General features: G+C 41.5%; 1 non-coding gene across 1 annotated transcript; it reads right to left on the bottom strand.

Annotated features, from left to right (window-relative positions):
• Positions 1-6,639: 6,639 nt before the first annotated feature.
• Positions 6,640-6,830, bottom strand: LOC119920301. The gene has a single exon (XR_005448058.1). It is a non-coding gene; the product is annotated as a U2 spliceosomal RNA (small nuclear RNA).
• Between the last annotated feature and the right edge of the window lie 16,060 nt (positions 6,831-22,890).

Here is a 22,890-nt window from a genome sequence, read left to right as displayed (position 1 = left end):
TCACCCCTGTCTTCTACTCAGTCTTATTCTGAACACCTACTCTAGGTCTGTGTCGACAAATACTACAGGGAGACCCATTTAGGATAAGACCCTTCATTCAGTCAATTTGGAAATATTTCCTGAAGTGAACTCTCAAACAGATCCAACTTGTACTTCCCAAGCGCTTAGTACAGTGCTCTGCTTACACAGTAAGCACGCAATAAATACGACTGAATGAATGAATGTATGAATGAATGAATCAGACAGCCATCTGTTCTGGTGGCTTACTACTCACTCAGAGGCAGGAAAATGGGACGAAGAAGGTCTGGAGGTTTCTTCTGGCTCTGGGAATCTAGAATTTTAGGATTCTCTGATACTTAGTTTTCTGGTTATTAGAATTCTATAGCTGGGTGAAGAGAACAGGCTCGACTCATTACTTTGGGCAACTTTTCAATACTTATGTACTCTATCATTTCCACGCGCTGATAAGTTCATCTGCTCAGTTGGAAAACACCTGCACTCTTCTGAGAAGGCATAAATAAAGTTGGGGCACTGAAGTTAAATTTGACTGTGAAAATTTACTGCCTTAATGAAATATGAGTTCACACTATGCTAATTAGAGCAAAAGTCTGGTTCACATAGATTCATATATATGTGAACACATATATATGAATCCTAGGCTTGATTAATTCAGGAATCCCAGAAACATTTCTTTGTTTATTAGTTGGTATAGTGGGCATTGATACCTAATGTGAGTATGGGGACTTAGTACAAGCATTTAGTACAGTGCTCTGCATGCCGTAAGCACTTAATAAATATGATTGGATGAACGACTCTTTAAGGATGTAGTGAACCCATAGCCCCAATTCTGTCTGCTTCCAGGAGCATTGGTTTAAAATAGTTCCAGTGAGCATCTGCTGGAAAAGGAAACAAAAAACATCATAATTGTGGAATTCATTAAGCACTTACTAAGAACTTGAATAGATACAAGGTAATCAAGTTGGACATAGCTCCTATCCCACTTGGAGTTCACAGTCTAAGCGGGAGGGACAACAGCTGTCTTATCTGTGAGCCCCATGTGGGACAGGGACTGTATCCAATCCAGTTTACTTGTATCCACCCCAGTGCTTAGTACAGTGTCTGGAATATAATAAACACTTAATAAATACCACAGTTGTTATTTTTATTGTCTCCATTTTACAGATGAGGAAACTAGGACCCAAAGAAATGAACTGACTTGTCCAAGATCATCCAGGAGGTAAATGGAGGTGCTTGGATTAGAACCCAGGTCTCCTGACTCTCAGTCCCGTCCTTTTAAAACTTGGCCCTGCTACTTGCTTTCTCATTTCACCATCACACCTACCTTGGGTTCACTCAAGATCTGTCCAATTCCCCTCCTGGTTCGTCAATCTACCACTTCTTTGGTTTCCTGTACTTCATTTGAGCAGCCCCTTCATGAGAGCAGTTGTGTTCCTTATTTGCCTGCTTGCCATTTATGGCAAGCCCCGAGAGGACACTGCTAAAACACTTTAAACAATGTGTTGAATGCTTATTGTGTGCTTCTCCTCTCTTTCACAGTTGTGTCTCAAATTATGCCAATGTGGGATTTCTAGCTGGAAATTCTAATGGGTGGTAGGGTGCTTCACAGACCAGTTAATGTTGTTCAATCAATCAATCAATCAATCGTATTTATTGAGCACTTACTGTTTGCAGAAAACTGTACTAAGCGCTTGGGAAGTACAAGTTGGCAACATATAGAAACAGTCCCTACCCAACAGTGGGCTCACAGTCTAAAAAATAATGGTGGTATTTGTTAAGCGCTTACTATGTACAGAGCACTGTTCTAAGCGCTTGGGGGGAAGATACAAGGTGGTCAAGTTGTCCCACGTGGAGCTCACAGTCTTAATCCCCATTTTACAGATCAGGTAACTGAGGATCAGAGAAGTTGAAGTGACTTCCCCAAGGTCACACAGCAGACAGGTGTGGCGGAGTCGGGATTTGAACGCATGACCTCTGACTTCAAAGCTCGTGCTCTTTCCACTGAGCCACGCTGCTTGTCCCAAGCCCTTGTCTGGTTCAAGGAACCAGAGCAGCATGGCACAGTGGAAAGAGCACTGGCTTTGGAGACAGAGGTCATGGGTTCAAATCCCACCTCCGCCTCTTGTTAGCTGTGTGATTTTGGGCAGGTCACTTAACTTCTCTGTGCCTCAGTTCCTTCTTCTGTAAAATGGGGATTAAGACTGTGAGCCCCATGTGGGACAATCTGATCACCTTGTATTCCCCCCCCCAGCACTTAGAACAGTGCTTTGCGCATGGTAAGCACTCAACAAATACCATTATTATTATTGCTATTATTATTATTATCATGGGACTCATAAAGAGTAGCCCTTAGATTGGTTTACTGGCGAGGATGCTCTTGAAGGTGCTTTAGCACTTTGACAGCTCTGGATTTCCTGAAGAAATGTGTTCTCTCTGACCCCAGCTGCTGTTATGGTTGAGGGAACAGGTCTGTGTGACTTGCTCTCCTTGAAAACTAACCCTCAGATGATTTCTCTACAACTGTGAGCTCCCTTGGACAGGGAACAGGTCTTCCAACACTATTAGTATGGTGCGCTTCACAGAGTAAGGGCTCAATAAATTTGATTGATTGATTGACTGACAGCCACGACCTTTAGCAACCACTTGGTTCACTGTTCCCAAAATAGGGTTCACAGCACCTTTCTAGTGACAATGAAGTGGAAAGTACAAGCAGTTTTCAAGCCAAGCCTCAGAGAAAGGCAAGCAGGTGGAGTTGGGCTTAAATGAAAGGTGTTTGAGAGGAATGTTTTGTTTGACTTTTCTTCAAGGTATTAGGGTATTGACACCCTGAGAACTAAAAGACATGGAGTTCCCTAGTGGTAAAAGCATGGGCCAGGAAATCAGTTAAATCCATTAAAGTCCATGACAATTGAATCATTTATCTGAGATATTTCTCAGAATATTTTCAAAATGATTAGACCCAGCCCACACAGGCTTCGAATCTCAAATGAATTATAGCCGTGAGTAAAATAATAAAAATAATAAAAATGATGACACTATTACTCCTAGAAATAGTGGTATTTCTTGAGTGATTACTGTGTATCAAAACATGGGCCAGGGGTTCAGAGGACCTGGGTTCTAATCCCACTTTTGTCATGTATCTGTTCAGTGACTTTAGGCATGTCACTTAACTTGTCTGTCCCTCAGTTCCCTCATCTGCAAAATTGGGGGTTCAGTATCTGTTTTCCCTCCTACCTGATGTTCTTGTATCTACCCAGAGAATAGTATGGTGTTTGGCACATAGTGGGAGTTTAACTAATACCAAAATTATGATTATTATGATTATGATCATTATTATCATTATCTGCAGCAATAAAGAGCACTCATTTCTCTTCCCTATTATTTATTACATATTCTGAAGTCCTTACCACTCTAAAATGAACTGGGAGAAAATGGCTTTCTGAGTCTGTAAACTCAACATTACAGATTTCTACAATGATGCAAAGTGGTTTCTTTCCACCAGCATATAGAAAGAATGCCATCTTCAGCCCTTTCTATGAGCTCGTCACATAAGAATTGTCAGCTGTGTGACTTTGGGCAAGTCACTTAACTTCTCTGTGCCTCAGTTACCTCACCTGTAAAATGGGGACTAAGACTGTGAGCCCCCCGAGGGATAACCTGATCACTGTGTAACCTCCCCAGCGCTTAGAACAGTGCTTTGCACAAAGTAAGCACTTAACAAATGCCATTATTATTATTATTAAGAAGGGCCTATATGAACCACACGGCATTGAGAGTTAATTCCATTAAAGTCCATGACAATTGAATCATTTACCTGAGATATTTCTCAGAATATTTTCAAAATGATTAGACCCAGCCCACACAGGCTTCGAATCTCAAATGAATTATAGCCATGAGTAAAATAATAAAAATAATAAAAATGATGACACTATTACTCCTAGAAATAGTGGTATTTCTTGAGTGATTACTGTGTATCAAGCACTGTACTAAGTGTGGGGAAGGTACAAGAAAATCATGTTCCTCGTGGGGCTCACAGTCAAAGTAGGAGGCAGAAGGGGTATTGAATCCCCATTTTGCAGATGAGAGAATGGAGGCCCAGAATAATAATAATAACAATGATGGCATTTGTTCAGCACTTACTATGTGCAAAGCACTGTTCTAAGCGCTGGGGGGGGATACAAGGTGACCAGGTTGCCCCACGTGGGGCTCACAGTCAATCCCCATTTTACAGATGAGGTAACCGAGGCTCAGAGAAGTTAAGTGACTTGCCCAAGGAAAGTGGTGGAGCTGGGATTAGAATCCGTGTCCTCTGAATCCAGGCCCTTGCTGTAAGATGCTTGCTCTAGGATCATTAGGACATGATCCTTCTTCTTAAAAATATTGTGTTTGTGTGTGTATGTGTCCTTTTGTAGATATAGGTTCTCAAATCTGGAACACATTTCACATGAGGATTACTCCCTGTTGAGTTCGCTTCAGCCAACGTTTCATGCAGGCTTCACAGCCATCTTCTAATGTCTACATTCTGCCTGACTCTGCGTCTAGATAAACCACCTGGTGCTCTTGTCTTGTGGTTGTTGTTCACAGGAGTCACATATTGATTGGGGTGAAAATCCAGTAACTCAGTAGAATCTGAAGCCTCCATTGTTAATATCCTCTTATCAGCAAGGGCAGTCAGCCCTGTCTTTTATTTTATCTTATCACACCCACTAAAGCCGACCTGAATGCCATATTCAGCATCGCTTATGAAAAATGGGTCAGGATATATAACAGCGGCTGCCAGGACTGCCAAAGCAATTTTTCAGTAGTCCGCTCAGTGGCTGTAGACTGCACCGGTTGTGATTGCTGATTGACCTCACAGTACATATAGTCAGGATCAGGGGGACCAGGAGAAGGAGTGGGGATGATTGGGCTCACACCATCACCAATAGTAGTATTAGTGATCTTAGTGATCTCCATCCCCCCGTCTTACCTCCTTCCCTTCCCCACAGCACCTGTATATATGTTTGTACATGTTTATTACTCTATTTATTTATTTATTTATTTATTTTATTTGTACATATCTATTCTATTTATTTTATTTTGTTAATATGTTTGGTTCTGTTCTCTGTCTCCCCCTTCTAGACTGTGAGCCCACTGTTGGGTAGGGACTGTCTCTATATGTTGCCAACTTGTACTTCCCAAGCGCTTAATACAGTACTCTGCACACAGTAAGTGCTCAATAAATACGATTGATTGATTAGTAGTAATGCTGATGTTTTCCCTCTCAGGGTCGCACATGGAGAGTTTCCAGTACCCTATCAATCTCAAATAAGGGAGGGAGAGTCAAGAAAAAGACTGTCCATTCTGTTCCTTTCCTAGCTTGGGCAGTGGCTAGCGATGGAAAGGCAATCTGCTACAAGTCAAAACTCACCTGTGCTGGACAGAAGCAGCATGGGAGAGATTTGAGGTGGAGACTCATGTTTCCTGTGCAGACGGAAGCAATGGTAAACCTCTTCCATATTTTTACCACGAAAACTCTATGGATACACTTCCAGAGCGATTGTTGATAGAGATGGGGTGTTGCGGGAGAGATGTGTCCATGGCGTCGGTATGGGTCGGAACAATTCGACTGCATAAGGCAAGACAATAGTGATGCTTCTCGATTGCCTCTTATGTGCAAAGCACCATCTAAGCTAGGGGAAATAAATAAATAGATAAGACATGGTCCCTGGCCCCCAAGGATCACACAATCTAAGAATAAGGTGTGGAGCGTATGTGTCAGACAAATAATGGTAATAGTAATAATAGTAATAAAAATAATAATAATTATAGTATTTGTTGAGTGCTTACTATGTGTCACGCACTGTACTAAGTACTGGGATAGATACGAGCAAATCAAGTTGGACACAGCCCCTGTCCCACATGGGCTTCACAGTCTCAATGCCTATTTTACAGATAAGGTAACTGAGGCAAAGAGAAGTAAAGTGATTTGCCCAAGGTCACACAGCAGACACGTGCCAGAACAGGGATTAGAACCCAGGACCTTCTGACTCCGTAGCCAATGCTCTACCCACAATGCGATGCTGCTAAAATACAAAAGTCAAGATGATGATAGACATTAAAGGAGCAGCAGGATTCCAGGTTCCTCACAGCTCAGATCAACCGTCACAGAAATCACCACTGTGGCTGTGGCGATGACCTGCTTGATGATGACTTTTACGTCGCTGCTACTGGTCAAATCCATCCTCGGCAGGGGTCTGTGGGAGCCCCAACTACATAGGGTGGGATATTGTTCATCCTACTGGCTGTGGAGTCAATCAGAAAGGGGATGGGGCTCAGCTCTCCTGATAATAATAACGATAATAATGATGGCATTTATTAAGCGCTTACTATGTGCAAAGCACTGTTCAAAGTGCTGGGGAGGTTACGAGATGATCAGGTTGTCCCACGGGGGGCTCACAGTCTTAATCCCCATTTAACAAATGAGGTAACTGAGGCACAGAGAAGTTAGGTGACTTGCCCAAAGTCACACAGCTGATAATTGGCGGAGCTGGGATTTGAACCCATGACCTCTGACTCCAAAGCCCGTGCTCTTTCCACTGAGCCACGCTGCTTCCTTAAATTTTCTCACCTCTCCAATGGGGAAAGGGCACTGAACCTGGGAGTACTGCAATACCAGACCGATGTGTGGAGGGAATGGAGCAAGCTCCCAACCCACCTCCTTTCTCCAAAAAGCTGCTTAACACGGCATCTTCACATCGAAGACGTATCAGATAGTAAACTGATATGAACAGATACTACACTTGACCTTAGCCAAAAGGCTGAGAAGTGATGCTGCTCAAGTCCCTCCTTACTCTGCTGCAGTCAATCAGAGAAGCAGTGTGGCTCACTGGAAAGAGCACGGGCTTTGGAGTCAGAAGACGTGGGTTTGAATCCCGGCTCTGCCCACTGTCAGCTGTGTGACTTTGGGCAAGTCACTTCACTTTTCTGGGCCTCAGTTACCTCACTTGTAAAATGGGGATTGACTGTGAGCCCCCTGTGGGAAAACATGATCATCTTGTAATCTTCCCAGTTCTTAGAACAGTGCTTTGCACGTAGTAAGTGCTTATTAAATGCCATTATTATTATTATTTGTATTTATTGAGTGCTTACTGAGTACAGAGCACTGTACTAAGCCCTTGGGAGAGTACAATACAACAATAAAACAGACACCTTTCCTGCCCACAACGAGCTTACAGTCTAGAAGATTGTATACAACAACTGGTCAATAAATGCCATTGATCGATCAACTGACCCTATACTTCTCTCAAGTTCCAACATTGAAAAAAAAACCCTAATATTAAAGTCAAGACTTTCTGGGATACGCACATGATATTTTGCTCTGATGTAGCAACTCCCAGAGTTATGTGCAACATTTGCTGAGCAGAAGATCTTTGCAATTCAGATTTCCAAACTTGCGAGAAACGATGACTTTCTATTATGTTTGTCTGCTACTGCCATCCATGTGAAGAACTATGCCTGGAAATTCAGCTCCTTAAATATCGTTTGCCTTGACCCTCAGAGAATCTTTACTGCTGTTTGTAATTTGGTGTGTAGGTAATGACGTTGGAAAAGCATAGCTTTAACAGAAGTAGCACCTTGAATAACACCTTTTCTTCAAATTCCCAAATGTTTGACTAACGTTGATTTGCAAGTTCTCACAATGCCCTTGACAAGTTTTGATTTAGTTTAGTGTTCTGCAGTTTTTATTCACACCTCCATTTTAGTTTCAATCCACATTTTAGTTATTAGAATAAATTGGGAAGAGATAGTGGGGTTTCTCATTAATACCTCTCCTTATTGATGCTGTGGTTCACCATCTCACTTTTCCTAAACCCATTGAGATCAATTTCTTAATGAAAAAGTCTTCGGGTAGTCTCTTTTCCATTAGTGCCATTTCATTTGATCTCAAATATTTTCTGATATTTAGCCACTGCTTGGGTCAGGGATCCTGTCTAATTATCACCTAAGGATTCCTTTCCAGTGGTTAGTATAGTTCTTTGTACACACAGTAAGTGCTTAATAATTACTGATACTAATACTCTTTCTCAAATGGTCTTACAGTTAATGTTTATCTTATATGTACCATCACCAGCTGATTCTGAAGAGTGAAAATACCGAATTACCCTGTTCTTCGTACAATATCAGGAAGGCATGAAAAGGCCCCTTTCATTACAAAAAATGTATTTCATTTTCTTTTGATGAAGAGTCTTTGGGAAGAGCAATGGAGTATTTTTAGGTATTTGCATAATAATGATAATAATAATAATAACTGTGGTATTTGTTTCTAACAGTCCCTGCTGCCTCCCCTAAATTTGAAGTTTTGTTTGTCTCTGCATACCTTTCCTCCAGTCTATCCTTGCTATGACAAGGGGGGACGTATTTTATATTCTTTGATTTTGTTTATAAAAGAAAAATCACAGGCTTAGGTACATCAGAACAAACTTATATCTGTAAGAACCAGCAAATCCATTATGCAGTGGGAACATTCAGTGATGGGTATAATCCTGAGTTCCAAATATCATTGCTTACCTGAATGAAAAAAGTTTTCATTAGGCAATATTAACCATCCAAATACATATTTTTTCAGAAAATTCGAAAGAAATAGAAAAATCAAAGATGAATAGAAAAACCTTGTATACTTTTGAGACTGGGTCTCTTCCAAGATCTAACAATAGAAGTATTCACAGGCAAACAATTTGCCTAATTTTTATATACAACTGACTCAGGGAAGGAAAGACAAGTATTCTTTGCTAAATGATGAGAATATTTTGCAAAGTACATTTTATTTTTCCTTATATCTTGCTCCCCAAATCATTCACGTTCTATCATGAGATTAGATTAATATTATCATTTTGGTTAGATTATTTCAAAATTCTAAAATACGATCCCTGCAGTAAAATTCATAGGCACTGCCCTAGGATGCAAAATAAAGAAAGAAAATCAGGCAAACTACTGAATTTACATATTATCAAGATAAAATGGCTTTGAGAGGCTGACTATTATCCTTAGGCAAACCTGGTCATTCAAATCTGGAGTAAAGGGATACCTAACAGTCTTGAAATAGTCATTTCAGCAACAACCTACTTATTAATTACACTGATGCTATAATCACCTTGAAACAGTCATTTCACCTCAAATCTAAAAATAAGTAGAACTGCCAGAATGGCTTGCCCAAGGTGTCCAAGCCATTACTTTGGCCATCAGTATCTGTGACATGAGCCAGCTGGTTGTCAAATCAAATATTTAGGAGCTTTAGGAGAGGCCAGTGTAATTGCTTCATTAATTCACCACCCCAGTGTTCTAAAAAAGAAGAATAATCTCACTGCTCTGGTCCAGTCCATGCATGCCAGGACTGGGAAGAAGGATCCTGAGGAGCAAAAGTGTTAAACTGCAACCCATAAGCTAAATTGAAATTTAGAGGTGTCTGGCCTGGTTTCTTTCACATGAGAACCAAGACAAAGAATAAGCAGTATGGAACAGTGAAATAGATTATGGGCCTGGAATTCAAAAGAACCTGGATTCTAATCCCGTGTTTATCGTCTGTCTGTCTGTGTGACCTTGGGCAAGTCACTTAACTTCACTGTGCCTCAGTTTCCTCATCTGCAAAATGGGGGTTGTGAGCCTTTTGTGGGACAGGGACTGTGTCCAACCCAATTTGCTTGTATCCACCCCAGCACTTGGTACAGTGTTGTAAACCTACTAAGCACCCGACAAATATCACAATTATTTAATTATTATTATTATTCTAGTGCAGTTTGGAAGAAATTTACCCTCCGATGATTGGGCAAAGCAGGTGAAGGCCCATATTGGATTTACTTATAATTCACCTGATTATGGTTTAGCGAAATAGTACCAGATTCTAGTACACTGCTCACAACAATTTTAAAAGAAATAAAATGTCTTGGAATTGGAATTATTTTTCTTGTACCAGCTACAGATCCCAGATGTTTTAGCTGCTTTTAGGGGATTAGTCATCCATATCTCAGCTGAAATATGCCCACGATATGCTCATATTCAGTTCCATAGCACTCTGGGACTGGGTACCATCATCTTAGAATGCTAGGATATTTTAACCCATATGGCTCCCTTATCTTCCTCACATACACAAGCAGTCTCTGAGAGAGAAAGAGAAGACTTGCAAACTAATAACAGTTTTCCAGCATTCTGGTTTCCAACAAAATTGATATCTGATCACTTTATGGCCCTTTCCAGAAAGATTATTTGACCTCTCTTTGGAATAACCTGGGGCCAGTTGGATGCCACATTTCTTTGGGAATTTACTCTTCAACATACCTAGTTCAGTATTTTTCCTGATCTTTCCCAGATCCATTGCAATTAAATTATAAATATGTAGAAGGGAAGCAGCTGGACAAATACCTGTGCCCCATCATCCCCTTAAGGAGAGATTTATGTAACTGAGGTGAAGAGGGCGGGAAGCCTAGTAGCAGTCACTTTTCTTTTATTTTTTTTACGGTATTTGTTGTCATTCATTCATTCGTTCTTTCAATTGTATTTATTGAGTGCTAACTGTGTGCAGAGCACTGTACTAAGCGCATGGAAAGTACAAGTTGAAGACATATAGAGACGGTCCCTACCCAACAACGGGCTCACAGTCTAGAAGGGGAGACAGACAACCAAACAAAACATGTGGACAGGTGTCAAGTTGTCAGAATAAATAGAATTAAAGCTAAATGCACATCATTAACAAAATAAATAGAATAGTAAATATGTACAAGTAAAATAAATAGAGCAATAAATCTGTACAAGCATATGTACAGGTGTTGTGGGGAGGGGAAGGATATAGGGCTTGGGGGGATGGGGAGGAGGAGAGGGAAAAAGGGGCTCAGTCTGGGAAGGCCTCTTGGAGGAGGTGAGCTCTCAGTAGGGCTTTGAAGGGAATGTGTTAAACACTGCTCTATGCTCTGGGGTGGTACACGTTAATTAGGTCGGACAAGTCTCTGCCCCACGTGGGGCTCACAGGCTAAGTAGATGGGGTCATAACAAGATGGGAACGTGTCTGCCAATTCTGTTGTATTGTACACTCCCAAGCACTTAGTACAGTGGTCTGTGAGTATTAAATGCTTAATTAGTACTGCTGATTGATTGAGAACAGGTATTTAATCCCCATTTTACAGTCGAGGGAACTGAGGAACAGAGTAATAATAATAATAATAATAATAATAATAATAATAATAATAATGATGATGGCCTTTGTTAAGTGCTTACTATGTTCAAAGTACTGTTCTAAGCACTGGAAAGGATACACGGTGATCAGATTGTCCCACGTGGGGCTCACAGTCTTTATCCCCATTTTACAGTTGAGGTAACTGAGGCCCAGAGAAGTTAAGTGACTTGCCCAAAGTCACACAGCTGACAATTGATAGGGCCAGGATTTGAACCCATGACCTCTGACTCCCGAGCCCGGGCTCTTTCCATTGAGCCATGCTGCTTCTCTAAGTGACTTGCCCAAGGTCACACAGGAAGCAAATGGCAAGTCCTCTGACTCTCAAGGCCATGCTGTTTCCACTAAGCCCTGTTACTTCTCCATGCTGCTTCTCAATTCTAAATTCCCATCGGAGGAACTACAAACCTGCTGCTCAGTATGGATTTCTAGAGAAGTTAATATAGGTAATTAATAAAAGAGAAACCAGTCTGTACTCTCAGTTTAGAACTCGCTCTCTTCATCAATCAATCAATCAATTGTATTATTGAGCCCTTACTGATTGCAGAGCTATGTACTAAACTCTTGGGAGAGTACATTATAACTGAGTTGGTAGACATGTTCCCTGCCCACGAGGAGTTTGCAGTCTAGAAGAAGAAACAGACATTAACAGAAATTACGGATATGTAAGCGCGTAGTACAGTGCTTTGCACGCAGTAAGCGCTCAATAAATAGGATTGAACAAATGAATAAGTACATAAGTGCCGTGGGCCTGAGAGTGAGGTGAATGAAGGGGACAAATCCAAATGCAAAGGCGACAAAGAAGGGAGAGGGAGTAGGGGAAATGATGACTTAATGGGGGAAGGTCCCTTGCAGGAGATGTGATTTTTAGTAAGATGTTGAAGCTGGGCAGTTTGGTTGTCTGTCGGAAACGAAGTTGCAGAGGGGCCAGGAGGGGGGTTCCAGATAAGGAGTCAGAAGAGATATAGACAGCTTTGCATTTGCTTATTTGTTCAGGTGTTTCATCCTGCCGTGTTCAATCAGTTCTCTGCTTTGTCCTTGCTTTGTTTCAGCTTTCACTCTCTGACAATCATCTCAATCTCTCCTGTTGGATTGTAACATCTTTAGAGCCAGGGAATATGTGTCCTAATCCTGTTATTTTCTCCCAAATATTCGATAATAATAATGATAATGATGATTATGATGATGATAATAGTAATAATGATAGTGGTAGCTCTTAAGTACTTATTCGGCTCCTCTGCTTGTCAGCTGTGTGACCTTGGGAAAGTCACTTAACTTTTTTGTGCCTCACCTCACCTGTAAAATGGGGATGAAGACTGTGAGCCCCACGTGGGACAACCTGATTACCTTGTATGTCCCCCAGTGCTTAGAACAGTGCTTGGCACATAGTAAGCGCTTAACAAATACCAACATTATTATTATTATTATTATCATTATTATTATTATTATTATTATTATTATTATTATATGCTAAGAACTGTGGTAGGTCCTAGGATAGATACAATCTCCTCAGACACAGTCTCTATGCCTCACAGGACTGCAGGCTAAAGGAGAAGAGGTAGAGAAGAGGTATTTAGTCTTCATTTGATGAGTAAACTGAGGCATAAGAAAGTAAAGTGACTTGCCCAAGGTCACACCGATGATCCAGACCCTCTAACCCTCAGTTCTGCTCCCACTAGACCATATTGCTTCTCTAATACAAGGCCTACTGCTCAATAAAATGCTTTTATTGACCATCTCTACCTTGACATTGTGTTTCTGAATAATTGATTTCTTATTTCTCAGCTAACTTTTCGTGTTTAGGAAAGTTAATTATTCTTTGTAGAAATCCAGGTGGGTGCCTGGTGACTTGCTCTTTCATGCACTAAAAATCAATCTAAAATCAGAATTCTTTAGTTTTCATACCATTCTTTTTCCTTCTTTCTAATAAGTGAACCTCAAACTCAGATGTTCAAAAAAATTAGACCCTTTGATGTGATCATTTTAGTATAAAGACCTTCTATCGCATACTAATTGCCACATCTAGATGCATGGGATTGATGTATTGTTAAATAAACTGGCAAGCCAGAAACGTTTATTTTAAAGTTCAGGTTTAATTAAAAGATAAGGCTAGATCAGCAATATGGCACGGGAATAAAACAAGATGTTGAATTCTTTGCTTATGATGGCAAAGCAGCTCATTTTATTTTTAGCTAATCTTCACTAATGTCAAATCAAGAGACCACTTTTAGAATTGCTGCTCTTATTGTGTTGCCAGAGTTTCCACTTAAGTAGCGAATGTGAGCTTCCCCAGGAGAAATGTTTGTACTGAAATAGAATAAGAGCATCTTATAATCATGCATTATAAACTGTACTTCAAAATCAGTTTCAACCTAGATCCTGATCACGACTCTGCCACTTGACAGCTGTGTATTCTTGTGCAAGTAATATCTTCTTTGTGCCTTCATTTCTTCTTCTGTAGAATGAAGACTCAATTCCTGTTTTCCCTCCATCTGAGATTGTGAGCCCCAGATGCAACAACGATTGTGTCCAATCAATATTTTTATATAAACCAGTGTGGTACCATGCTTGGCAAACAGTAAGCAATTAATAAATTATTATTATTATTATGTAGATTGTGAGTCCTGTGTAATACAGGGACTGTGTCCAATCTCATAACCTAATATCCACCCTAGTGCTTATCTCATAGTAAGTACCTTATAAGTGCCATAATTACATTGTTATAATTATTATTATTTATATTCTAAAATAAGAATGAGGTTTAATTGAGATAAATTTTTGGAATAACAGAAATAATGCCCTGAGAGAAATGGCCACCAGCAAAGGTACTCATCTATGATGGTCAAAGACCCTGGCTAGTATAGTTGCTGTTTCTACCAATTTCTGAGAGTTTCTGAGGGGGTTTGGATGGGAGAACAAATTTTCCCTCTCACCTGGTCTCACTCTGGAGAAGTGGGGCCCCAGATCAGATGATACAGGAAGTCCTAGAGGCCCCAGGGATGTAGGACAATTGTATAACTTCTCTGAGCCTCAGTTACCTCATCTGTAAAATGGGGATGATGACTGTGAGCCCCAAGTGGGACAACCTGATCACCTTGTATCCCTTCCAGCACTTAGAACAGTGCTTTGCACATAGTAAGTACTTAACAAATGTCATTATTATTATTATAAGAGAAAGAAGGGAAAATATGTGCAGCTCACCTGACAACTGGCTTCCAGGTCCTGAGACAAGGGAAGAGACCCACACTGGTCATCCTGACTCCTGGTGTAAAGTCCAATGTCCCAAAGTAGGAGCCAGATGAGAAAGCCCCTCCCATCCATCCCTGTAAGGCAATGAAGAAATTCAGTCAATTCTCCACTCGCCGTATTTATTTGGATCCATCTAGCAGATATTGTGTCTAAAAGCATAATCCATTTGTTGGTGGCTATCATCTTTACCATGAAAATCTTAGTTTTTTTGTGGGTGGGGACACTGTTCCTCGTAGGCACTTCATGGGCAGAAAATATGGAGAGTGTGAACACATAGAATTAGATATGGGCTCTTCAGCTACACAATGTCATATTGGCTCTGGATTTGCAATACCGTGGATCCATCCATCCATTCTGCCAGTCATTTGTCACATATACCCATTACCCTCAGATAGTACTTAGACCGCCAGGATACAATGGAAAGATCTTCCTTTCTAACTGGATGCAAACTCAGAAGAGAGTAAAATACAAAAACAAAGGCCGGCAAAAATCTCAGAAGTAGTGATATATTAGTAACAATAATGTTATTTCTTGAGCACTTACTATGTGCTAAGCACTGGGCATAGTAAGAAGCAGCATGGCGTAGGACAGAGAGCATGGGCCTGAGAGTCAGAAGGTCATGGATTCTAATCCTGCCTTCGCCACTTTGCTGTGTGACCTTGGGTCGGTCACTTCACTTCTTTGTGCCTCAGTTTCCTCACCTATATAAAGAGGATTGAGACTGTGATCCCCACGTGGGACGGGGACTGTGTCCAACCCGATTTGCTTGTATCCACCCCAGCGCTTAGTACAGTACCTGGCACAAAGTAAGTGCTTAACAAATACCATAATTAATTGATTAATCAAAGATAGTCACCTGGGGCAGAGGCCCTATGTAAGATAAACATCGCAGTGTATGATAAACATCCTGCCGTCATTTTGACATGTCAGCAGAGCTAGCAAAAGGAGTCACATAACACTATTTTTGTTCAGAACCCCTATTACAAGCTTGCCTAGAGCATTCCTTTTCCCTTGACTCTCTTGGCCTTTGACAATCGGATCGATCAGCCCAGGCAAACCACAGGGACCATGCTAGCAACTGCAAGGGACATGTTGGACAGTTAGTATTCCAGTTCCTCAGAGTCTAGGTGCAAAGTGTGACTGATTTTTCTTTTCCTCACGTTTCCTTTGCAGATGACACAATTGCCAAACAAAACCTGATGCCATGTTTGTTCCCTCTGCTGTTTTGGAATGAATTATTAATCTTTCCGTTCTCTTAATTCTTGACCCTCCATTTATTTCCATTTCAACAGCTGATCTCCAATTAGCTTCCCTCCTCTCAGATTCAGTTGCGGCCTGAGCTACGGCCTGCTGAGATACTGCTATCTGAGTTCTTATTAGGAAAGCTCTGAGACGTATTGACTCAGATTTTAATTTCCAATCGTGGCCTTGATGATTAGATATCCCGAAACACATGCATTGGACAGATTTCCCTGGTGTCTATAGAGATGGCAGGCAGCCTCCGTCAGGCCCAGGGACATAAAGGTGAGCAGACTAATATTTTTCTTATATCAAAGAAAGGTTCATGGAAGGGATCTTATTTTTAAATGGAATGTGAGAGATTAGGGTTATGAGAGAGGTGGGAATAGCGAAACAAATAGACTCTTATAAAGCAGAAAAAGGAGCAGCAAATCCAATTCTGCTTCCTCAAACGGTCATTTTCTCGTGCAATGTGCTAATGTAAAAGAAATTTAAAAAGACTTGGGTTTATCAAAGCCAAAAGTCAGTGCTGATGTGAGGGCATTAGACACCAAGATCTTTAGCCAACCGTGACCCAGTGGTGAATGATCAATACAACTGAATGAGATGACATGAGGCTTAGCATTTCTGGGGTTATCTCAATTTGGTTCTCAGTAATGGATGACAAAGCAATGGATTGAGCCAATCAACTAAGTGGCCCTAACTCTCATTACACTGTTGTAAACCCCAGCAACAGGATTGTAGGATTTGCTAGGCGGTGAAGCTTCAGAGAAATTACACTGAATCCATCTGCCCAGCAATGTCCTGGAAGGGGAAAAAGCAAACCGAGAATACTTGTCACTTTTGTAGACAAAGAAGGGCGAGCTGCCCTGAGTATAATCCAAGTGTTGCAGCATTTGTTTGTGACCCAATTTTCCATCTAAAACATTGAAAAAAATTCTCATGCCTGAGGAGCTCCTGGAATTCTAGCGAACACCTGTCTTGTCACTGCCTCATCATATGTCACTGGGAAGTGAGAGCAGTAGAGAAAATGAGGAACTAGTGTGAGTACCCACTAATAATAATAGTAATGGCATTTTTTAAGCACTTACTATGTGCAAAGCACCGTACTGAGTGCTGGGGAGTATACAAGATGATCAGGTTGTCCCACGTGGGGCTTACAGTCTTAATCCCCATTTTACAGATGAGGTAACCGAGGCACAGAGAAGTTAAGTGACTTGCCCAAAGTCACACAGCTGACCAACGGCAGAACCGGGATTAGAACCCATGACCTCTGACTCCCAATCCGGGGCTCTTTCCACTGAGCCACATTGCCTCCCATTACAACCTACCTTGATGCCCTGCTCTTATACCCTAAAATTATTCTTAGTGCCTAGTATAGCGCTCTAGAGAGCAAGCTCCTCTCTAGACTGAAAACTCATGGTGGGCAGGGAACTTGTCTGCCAACTCAATTGTATCATAGTAATAATAATCATAGTCATGGTATTTGATAAGTACTTAGTTTGTGCCAAGCATTGTTCTAAGTGATGGGGTAGATTCAATGTGATTGGGTTGGACACAGTCCGTCTCCCACATAGGGCTCCCAGTCACAACCCCCATTTTAGAGATGATGGAACTAAGGCCCAGGAAAGTGAAGTTATTTGACCAAGGTCACACAACAAACAAGTGATGGAGCCGGGATGAGAACCCATGACCTCCTGTCTCCCGGATCCAAGCTATCCACTATGCCATGCTGCTTTTTGCTCTCCTAAGTGCCTAATACGGGGCTCTGCAACAATAAGCACTCAATAAATACCACTGATTGATTTTCACAGCACACGTCTACCGACTCTGTTGATAGACCTCTCTAACTCTCCCGACTCCAACCCCTCTCATATTCTACAGCCCATGTGGAACTTCCTTCCTTCTCAAATCCCACAGCTCTCCTCAGCTACAAAACCCTCTTGGGAACTCACCTCCTCCAGGAAGCATCCCTTGGTCCAATTTCACCACCCCAAGTCCTGTCATTCTAGCATCCACTCTGATTTATCCATCCATACAGCAATCCTCAGCATGGTTTTATAGAGTAAGTCACATACTCTTTTCGGGTATTCACCTTCACAGATGCAGGCTATTACCAGCTGTATTTCCATGTCTTTTACCGGCTCAGTCTACTGTAAATAATCGTGACTTTTTATCTCTTCCATTAGACTATTCGCTTTTTCAGAACACGGAGCATCTCTAACTTCTAGACTGTGAGCCCGTTGTTGGCAGGGATTGTCTCTCTTTATTGCTAAATTGTACTTTCCAAGCACTTAGTACAGTGCTTTGCACATAGTAAGTGCTCAATAAATACAATTGAATGAATGAATGAATAATTTATACTCTCTCAGGCACTTAACTCAGTGCTCCGTTCCCGGCAGGCACTCAACAAATTCATCCATTCAGTCATATTTATTGAGCACTAACTGTGTGCAGAGCACTGTACTAAGCACTTGGGAGAGTACAATACAGCAATAAAGAGAGAAAATCCCTAAGCTCACACTATTATTATTGATTGATCGACTGAGGATGGTGGGATTAATAAACCTTTTTTGGTACCCTCCCATTGAAGCAGCACGGCTCAGTGGAAAGAGCACGGGCTTTGGAGTCAGAGGGCATGGCTTCAAATCCCGGCTACGCCAATTGTCAGCTGTGTGACTTTGGGCAAGTCAGTTAACTTCTCTGTGCCTCAGTTACCTCATCTGTAAAATGGGGATTAAGATTGTGAGCCTCCCGTGGGACAACCTGATCATCTTGTAAGCTCCCCAGTGCTTGGAACAGTGCTTTGCACATAGTAAGTGCTTAATAAATGTCATTATTATTATTATCACATTTCCTGACCACACGAGCTTATAGTCCATCAACGATATTGCCTTTGAACCTAAGAATGGCTTTTCCTTCCTATCTAGGATACAGCAACCTGTTTTCCAGACTCCTCTCACTCATACTCATCCATAATAAAATAAATGTTGTGAATGAAGAAATATGGGTATTTTCTAGGTAGAGTATTAATGACCACAGTCCTTATTTCTCTTCAGCTAAAGTGTATAATTAATCAGTTGTCCTCCCTCAGAACTGAAACACACATTATGAAATTGAAAAAAAAAAATCACTTGGGTCTTTTTTCATTTGGAGTATGTCGTAGCCAAGGTTAGCATATCATTTAAAAGATCCAGGATAAATACATTTCCTCATATGTTTGTGTACATCTTCATGCCAGGAAACAGATGTATTCTTTCATCCAAAAAATGCTCAATTTTGATGTCTATTTCCTAAAAATAACCCAATGTAAATATTTTCATTTGTTCACTTTCTGTACTTGATAACCTTCCTTTTCCACATGATGGCAGGGATTTGATGCGCACTCAGACATATGTCATCTGTTAGGAGTTGGCCATCTCTTTCCAATGTGGGATTCACGTCCCAGTAAACAAGTGGTCAAATGGGAATATTCTTTATAGAAAATTGCAAAAGCCAACGACTTCCATTAAGACTTCATCTTTTGGCTCCATAGTCAAGGAGGACTGGGGAAGAGATTCCAATAGGATATTGCTATCCTGTTTCAGCAAATGAAATAGAAAGGACTGTGAGGGAGATGATGAGGGAGAAGAAGCAAAAACTGTGATCACTTTCCTGTTGTGTGAACTGAGGTAAGTCCCTTAAGTTCTCCGTGCTTCCATTTCCTCATTTTTAAATACCTTCACTCCTTCCCAAGGGGAGCCCCCTGTGGAACAGGGATTGTATCCAATATGATTATCTTACATCTATCCCAGTGCTTAGTATAGTGCTTGGCATTTACTACGTGCTTAACACTCAATATGATTATCATTACCTGATTCCTGAGCCAAAGGAGTATTTGCAGAGAAACAGCTGTGAAACTATGAACTGGGCTGCCCTGTTGAATTGGCACCTGAGAAACGAGGTAATGATTTCTTCATTAATTCATTTATTAAACATAATTTAAGCAGCTGCTGTAGACAGAGCACTACATTGAAAGAAAAACACACAGACCCTGTCCTCAAGGAACTTGCAATCAGATGGAAGAAAGAGGTCACTATAAATTGTACAACAAGGCTTAAGGGAAAGAGGATGGGACAGGGAATCATGTACTTTGAGACCTAGATTTTAGTTTCAGCTCTTCCACTTGCTTCCTGCATGGCCTTGAGCAAAAGTTACTTAATTTCGCTTTACCTCTGTTTCCTCCAGAAAATGGGGATAAAATCCCTGCCTCCCTTACTTTTAGACTGTAATTCTCCGTGAGCCTGTGTTTGATATGATCACCTTGACTCTACCTCAGTGCTTTAGCACAGTCCTTGACATACAGTAAGAGCTAATAAATGCTACCATTATACGGTGGGAACAGAAGGAAAGCTATAGTTCCGACTGGTATTTCCAAGATTATAGAAAATGATTAAAGAAATGGGGTAACAACATAACTCACTGTGGGCAGGAAATGTGTCTGTCATAATGCTATATTGTACTCTATCAAGTGCTTAGTACGGTGCTCTGCACACAGTAAACACTCAATTAATATAATTGATTGATTAGATACATAACTGCTAAAGGCAGTGTGGCTCAGTGGAAAGAGCAAGGGATTGGGAGTCAGAGGCCATGGAGTCAAATCCTGGCTCCACCACTTATCAGCTGTGTGACTTTGGGCAAGTCCCTTAACTTCATCTGTAAAATGGGAATTAAGACTGTGAGACAACCTGATCACCTTGCTTAGCTCCCCAGTGCTTAGAACAGTGTTTTGCACATACTAGGCGCTTAACAAATGCCATCATTATTATTATTATTATCTACATAAGTGCTAAAGACAGCAGTTGGGTTCACATAACCAGGGTGGAGGAAGTTAATTGGGGAATGTCTTCTAGAAAAGCTGGGTTCTCTGGAAATTTGTGAAGCTGGAGAGAGCTGAGGTCCAATGGATTCCACTGGGAGGGAATTCCAGGAGACTGGAAGATGAGAATGGTGGGTTGGATTCCTGAGAGTGGGAAGCAAGGCATGATGAGGAGATTATAAGCAGCATGGCCTAGTGGATAGAGCATCAGTCTGGGAGCCAGAAGGACCACTTGTTTGTTGTGTGACCTTAAGCAACCCCATGTGGGACATGGACTGTGCCCAACCTGATTTCCTTGTATCCACCTCAGCCCTTAGAACAGTGCCTGGCACATATTAAGCACTTAACCAATACCACAAGCAAAAAGGTTAGCCCAGGAGGATCATATATTAAAGGAAAGGAGAGAGAATCCTGAAGCCACTGGTTATTCCCAAACTAAAAGAGTCTTCAGAGAGAAACACTTCAAGATGGAGGTGAGCTTCTTTCTGGTCAACTCTCCTCTGCCACTGCCTTACAGTTAATAATATCATGGTATGTGCCAAGCACTGGGGATGATCAGACAGTCCCTGTCCCACACAGAGCTCACAGTTCTAATAGGAGAGACGTCAGGTATTTAACCTCCATTTCACAAATGTGGACACTGAGGCACAGAGAATTAAGCGACTTGCTCAAGATCGCAAAGCAAGCAAGTGGTGGAGCCAGTTCAAAACCCAGGTCTCTGGATTTCTACTCAGGTGCTCTTTCCACTAGGCCTCATTGTTTTCTCCATTCTGTCTGATCCTTGGCCCTTAATGGTAACCTAGAAATTTGAATTGACTTTCACAGAGATCAAGGACAGTGTTCATCTCACCTATCTATGGGCTAGAAAGGTGGTTGATGTCAGCCTTTTGGCCTTCTGGCTGATCAGAGTGCACACCCTGTCATGTGGGGGTAGGGGTGTCCATCAATGTCACCACCTCCCCTGCCCTTCTGTGTTGGACTAAACCCTGCTGTGCAGTGAGACTGATGATGCTCCTAAAGCAGGGCAGTGTATATACACACACCAGGAAGAGGCCTCTTCTCCTCACTCAAACATCAATTTCCTCTATCCGTTCATCTCATAAACCAATCACCCCAGTTCTGTCACTTCCGTTGTCTCAGCGGCAGTAAGGATCTCTCTCTCTCCAGCCATCCAGCCGAAAGCAAGATTCTCAATAATAATAATAATGATGGCATTTGTTAAGCACTTACTATATGCCATGCACTGTTCTAAGTGCTGAGAAGAAGAATTGAGGTATTTGTTAAGTGCTTACTATGTGCCAGGCACTGTACTAAGCGCTGGAGTGGATACAAACAAATCATGTTGGACCCAATCCCTGTCCGATGTGGGGATCACAGTCTCAATCGCCACTTTACAGATGAAATAACCAAGGCACAGAGAAGTGAAGTGCCTTGCCCAAGGTCATATGGCAGACAGGTAGCAGAGTGGCAGGGCAGATTAGAATAATAATAATAATGGCATTTTTTAAGTGCTTATTATGTGTAAAGCACTGAGGAGGTTACAAGGAGATCAGGTTGTCCCACGGGGGGCTCACAGTCTTCATCCCCATTTTACAGATGCGGTAGCTGAGGCACAGAGCAGTTTAGAGACTTGCCCAAAGTCACACAGCTGACAATTGGCAGAGCCGGGATTTGAACCCATGACCTCTGACTCCAAAGCCCGGGCTCTTTCCACTGAGCCACGCTGCTTCTCTCATGGGTTAGAACCCATGACCTTCTCACTCTTAGGCCAGAGCTCTATCCACTATGCCACACTCCCATAAGTATTGCCTTAGGACTTCCAGGTGTCAGGATGGAGCCTCCACAAAACATGGTGGTCTTGCCCTAAAGCAGGATGTTTCATTACTTTATCTCCATACCAACCTCGAGGTAGTTGTGTCAGTGAATACTCTACAGTTATCTGGTATATGGTAGCTACCACCAGGCAACTTCAGTAGACTGGGAAGAGGAGTGTGTATTTATAAGGAGTCCATCTGGTGCAATTTTATTACAGTTTTTTTCTCCGCAATCATTCAATCAATCAGTCAGTGGTATTTATTTATGAGGACTTTAATATATACAGAGAACTGTAATAAGTGTTTGGGAGAATAGTACAGTACAAGAGAGTTGATGGACAAGATCCTTACCTACAAGAAGCTTATGGTTAGATGGGGAGATTGTATAAATAAATAGCGATAGGGGAAATGGCAGGGACATAAGTATGTGCTGTGGGGCTGAGGATAGAGTGAATATCAGGTGCATAAAGGGTAACCATCAGGTGATGAAAAAGGATTTTCCTGTT

The sequence above is a fragment of the Tachyglossus aculeatus genome, chromosome X1 (assembly GCF_015852505.1).
Source record: "Tachyglossus aculeatus isolate mTacAcu1 chromosome X1, mTacAcu1.pri, whole genome shotgun sequence".
Classification (NCBI taxonomy): Eukaryota; Metazoa; Chordata; class Mammalia; order Monotremata; family Tachyglossidae; genus Tachyglossus; species Tachyglossus aculeatus.
This window is presented reverse-complemented; position numbering and strand designations above follow the sequence as displayed.